The 5,373-nt window shown below is 42.5% G+C and overlaps 1 long non-coding RNA gene across 1 annotated transcript; it reads left to right on the forward strand.

Moving 5' to 3' along the window:
* Positions 1-274: 274 nt before the first annotated feature.
* Positions 275-4,235, forward strand: LOC134980147 (uncharacterized). The gene is made up of 3 exons (XR_010190338.1): positions 275-351; positions 2,044-2,091; positions 4,187-4,235. It is a non-coding gene; the product is annotated as an uncharacterized LOC134980147 (long non-coding RNA).
* The last annotated feature ends 1,138 nt before the right edge of the window (positions 4,236-5,373 follow it).

Below are 5,373 nucleotides of genomic sequence, written 5' to 3' on the forward strand. Positions count from 1 at the left end.
GGGTTCGGGCGCAGGCGTGTTGCCACCAGATCAGTTTCACTGGCATTGGGGCCATGTTCAGACAATGGTGCTACGGACGTGGGACCAATGGTTCAACTTTTTACACCAAACGGCGTATTTTGAGACACAGCTGGTGGGCATTTCTGTGCAAATTCAAGTGGTTGCCACCACTAAATCCGGCCCACAAAGTGACTAGGGACCTCAATGACTCAACTCAAATTTTAGGAAGGTTTCTATCTCCTGCAGGACTATCTTTTGTTTCTGTTTAACCACCAGGTGATGCTGTTTCAGAGGCTGGAAGATCAAGAGCTGCTGTAATTAGGAGGCTTATGTGAAACCTTTACACCTCTGGTACGTAAAACTGCTTTTCCCAGAAGTCTGAATCTCTGATGATGCAAGTGTTGTCCTCAACTGGACAACCATTTAAAGTTGGCCCCATGGTGATTATCACAGAGTTGGATGTTGACCTGACAGCTATATAGAGCATATTAAAAGTCTACACCTTATGAAGCTTTTTTTTTTGCATATATTATGCATGTAGTAAATCTTGCCCCTTAAAAAATCTTAAAAATAGTATATATCTTGGTATTTATTCTAATTAGTACACATTTTTTCATTGAAATGCTGTTTTTATGGGAGAAGGGCATGGGTTGGGAGAGCTTGTAATGGGGTTAGTCCAAAGAGCCTGGTATTAAGTGAAGAGTTGAGGGTCCAAGGGAAAGAAGATAATGGTGCTAACTATCGAGAAAAGAAAGTGGTAGTTGCTGGACTCAGACGTCAAGAGCGTATAAAGGGTTGCCCAGGTGCTCAGAGAGGGGTGTGTGGGAATGCCCCGACTGTAATACTGTAAAAACTCAATGAGGCCTAGCCTCAGTGATCATGCACCACTGAGTACCTTCCAGTGATCATGCACCACTGAGTACCCAGGACCTACCCCATGTCTTGGAAATGTTGGGGGTTGCTCTGTGCATTGAAGTGATTTTAAAGTAACATATCTGTAATTAAAGTGTGTGTGGGGGGGAGGGGGTGCATTAGGTTTATTTTAAACAGCTAACTCCTATCCAGATTAGTTCGAGGAGATTGGTGCATAGGGAAAACTTCCATTATGTAGCAAGAGGCAACTAATGTCTAATCTTTGCTGACTTTATGGGCCAGATTCAATTCATATCGCACCCGCTATCTCCCGTCTAAAGTGACAGGAGATAGAGGGGCGATATTCAAATGGACCCTGTTATCGTGCTGATCGCGCTCATTACAGATGGGATAAGGCGCGCCAAGCGCCTTAACCCTATTAAAGTAATAGGCACGATAGTGAAAGAGACACCTTTGGGCGCCCAATCGGGTCTCTTTACGCGCATTTCAGCACGCTACCTTCGGGGGTAGTGAGCTGAAATGAACTTGTCGCGCCCATCCGCAGCAACAATAAAATACTGCCAGCGGGCGCGATAGGGGGCGGGAGGGGGAGACGGACATTTGAATCTATCCCTGTATATTTCAAGGACCCTGAAAAATGGTGGATGATATAGATGTGACTGTAGCCACAGCTGAAAGTGCTTAGATTACGTCTCCATTTTTTCCATGTTTTGACGTCATCTCAAGGAGAATTTCTATTTAAATAGAAGAACTTCTAGAACATGTGGAGTTTAAAGGACATTGCTCTGGTTTTTAGATTTACTAATTACATACATATATTTATAATTATAGCACCTTTGATCAAACTTTGTGTTGTTTTTTTTTTAACTGAGAGGAGGATGTATCAAGCCTTGGAGAGAGATAAAGTGGAGGTTACCCAAAGCAGCCAATCAACTCCTGTAATGTTTCTAGCACAGTCTTTGAAATGGCTGTTGGTTGCTTTGGGCAACTACTCAACAATACCTCTCTTTAAGGCTTGATACATCCTGACCTGTCATGTGGTCAGCCTAGGGTCTACTATATATCAGCTTGGAGCCTTGGAAGATGTACTACTATACAACACACAGCAAGCAGGTGCCATACTTTAAAAATTCCGCAATTGAGAAAGTTTTTTTTCCTATTTCTTTTTAGGTAAAAAGTTTAGCTACCCAGAGTCTGTTGGCTTCGGCTGTGTTTCCCGTAAGTTAATTATGGTAGCTCCTCAAACCAATGATCTAGTCGCACCGGCTACTGCACATTTGCCCACCTACAGTATGAATCATGACCAAAAACTGCTGCCTCCATGTCTGCACCAGTGTCGTGCGGTGGGGTGAGCTCACCGTACGTCCCTGGTCTGTACAGCATTTACATTCACCTTCAACATCTCATACAGATTACGTGGGGTCGTAGTACTATGTGACATTAAGGTTTTAATAGTATTAAGCACATATTATTAACATATAAGTTGCTGTCTTCTCCAATACTTATGGTAGTCCTAAATCTCTCATTCTACTGTTCTACAATGGGGTGTGCGGTTAAAGGAGCAATGTTGCGGTCACGATGTGCCACCAATACGAGAGTTCCCACGCTGTTCGGATGGTACGTCTTCCAGATCACATTTAATTGAAGTACTTACCTTGAGAAGAAATTATCCTCAGGTGTCGATATATTAAACTGGTTCTTTCTTCTCTTTTATTTCAACAAGTCAAATACATTTCAGTAAATTTAAGATCTTTAAAAATTCTTTGTGACCGTACCCTCCAACATAGCTTATAGTAATTAGCAACATCTTCTGGTCCCTTTTTGTTGGTTGATTGCTGTGAACACCTGGCACACTTCAACATTCAATCCCTCTAGTCTTATATAAATAAAAAACATTTTGCTCTCAAGGCTAAACAACTGTGCTGAGCCGAAACTCCCAAATGAATTCTAGGTCTCCAGGACTTTGTGGGTTTTCATTAAATGTCTTTATTTCCTCCAAGGTATTAATTATAAAGAAATACATAAAGGTACACATAAAGTTTTAAATCCATTATTTCAATGGAATTTATTAACTTTATTTAATACTTTTTTTTGTGAGATTTCAACAAATTCTGAACAACTACAGTATACTTAAACAGGTCCAGTATCAACTGAGTACACGAGCATGCCTGAATATACTAAAACATTTGCCTTGAGGACCATGAAATAATGAAATAGAATGTACTGAAAGCAGTAGATGAGTCTGATAACGATAATAGAAGAATGAAAAAGTTGAAGGAGAGTCTCTCATTGGTGCAACAATCACTACAAGCAGTCTCTTTAGAGTTTCAAGTTTAACCACTTGCCTGTCGTGGTCACATGAGATGCAGTCACGCCAAGTTGAGGTTTACTTGACACGGTCACATTTGCGGCTGCTGAATGGTAACTTCCAACAGCCGCTAGATTCACAATGTCTGGCCAGTCCCTGTTGAATACTCCGCCAAAAACTGTCTCCATCTTCTCCATAACTGTGGCTGCTGGAAGAGATTCTCTACTTGCAGCCTGAATTCAGATGGAGCACATCAGCCGTGAATCTTTGCAGCTTTCCACGGCCACACTGACAGTATCACCACCCAAGGCTGTAGGAAGAGAATCTTCCTGCTATTTAGGCTTTTTGCCTCCCCCTAGTTAGTATCTCCTTGTTCCCAAGAAGCAGTGATGGGCAATCCCCAAGAACGGGATGCAGTTTGTCAGAACACTGACAGTGGCATCCTGAAAGGTTAGGCTGCAGGAGGAGTGGGTTAGGGTTAGGCTGTGGAGGGGATGGTTAGGGTTGCTGCTGCAGGGGATGGTTAGGGTTGCTGCTGGAGGGGATGGTTAGGGTTAGACTGCAGGAGGAGTAGGATAGGGTTAGGCTATGGAGAGAATGGTTAGGGTTGCTGCTGGAGGGGACGGTTAGGGTTGCTGTTGAAGGGGACGGTTAGGGCTGCTACTGGAGGTGATGGTTAGGGTTAGGCTGCAGGAGGAGTAGGTTAAGGGTAGTGTTAAAATACTCTCTGAGAAGTGTCTGCATTCTGATACCATCCCCTAGGAATACCCTCCACCTGATGGTGGTTGTTCTTTTCTTACAAGGCTGTGAAGTACTATGAAAAAATGTAACTGAGGAGAGAAAAAGTTTTATACAGTAAAATAAATATAAAATTAAGTCAATTCTATATTTTATTATATATAATAAAAAGCACACCATAAAAGTCTATTGTTTTTTTAACAGTTTTTTTTAATATCCCAAAGATGCCATCCGTACATGCAATAATACTGATTTGTTTATCTTTAGGTGCCATCATCCATCGCACCATTGAAACTTAAATGAACCCTATGACAGGTGCAGTTTCTACAGCCATCTATGTCCTTCTATGCGAGCGTTTGAGTGTCTCTAAGTAGCTAATTTCACTGACATGCCAGTGACACTCACACGACAGACCCATAACACGGACCATCTCCATGCACATGCTAAGAATCCTCCCTCTCACTGCCCACCAACGTCACTATATCTCCAATACACATTTCCCGGCATGTGCACATAATCGGGACACATGCATGGTGTGATGTAGATGCCATGCATCCTCATTTATAGAAATATTTGGAATTTTATTAAGGACTTAGGGGGAGATGTACTAAGCCTCGGAAAGTGATAAAGTGGAGAGAGATAAAGTGCCAGCCAATCAGCTCCTAACTGCCAAGTTACAAGCTGTGTTTCAAATATGATTGGCTGATTGAGTAGCTGATTGGTTGGCTCTTTATCTCTTTCCTGTTTGTCTCTTTCCAATGCTTAGTACATCTTAGAGAAGTGCTTCAACCCCTATGTTTTGGTTCTAATTCGTCGTTGGGTTTTGGATTCGCCTAAACCGCCCTCATGTGTTTTGGTTTTGATAAAAACAGCTAGGGGTGTTGCTGTTCAAATAAAATTACAGTGGCCCTGTACGCTATAAAAAAATTCAGGGGTGCAGTTGTTAAAAATTAAAAGCACACTGCTGTATGCTGTAAAATATAGGGGTGTTGCTGTTCAAATAACATTACACTGGCCTTGCATGCTATAACAATTCAGGGGTGCTGTGAAAATCAATGTACACTGGACCTGTCTTGTATGCTGTAATAATTCTAGGGTGCAGTGAAAATCAATGTACACTGGCCCTGTCTTGTATGCTGTAAAATTACAGGGGTGTTGTGAAAATACAGGGGTGCTAGCACTGTCTGCATTTGTGATGTCTAGACCTGACCTTGAGGACACTGTATGGGAAGAGGAGGCTCCTACCACCATTTGCACACCCCCTGCAAGTGCTGGGAGGAGCACCGCCAGTCCAGTTGCTGATATTGAGATTGAGGATGTCACTGTAGAAGTACACCAGGATGACAAGGATATGGGTGTAGCTGGCGCTGCGGAGGAAGTTGACGATGAGGATTTTGATGGTGATGCGGTTTGTTTGAATAAGGCACCAGTGGAAACAATTGTTGGCCATGGGA

This window comes from Pseudophryne corroboree, chromosome 12 (genome assembly GCF_028390025.1).
Source record: "Pseudophryne corroboree isolate aPseCor3 chromosome 12, aPseCor3.hap2, whole genome shotgun sequence".
Classification (NCBI taxonomy): Eukaryota; Metazoa; Chordata; class Amphibia; order Anura; family Myobatrachidae; genus Pseudophryne; species Pseudophryne corroboree.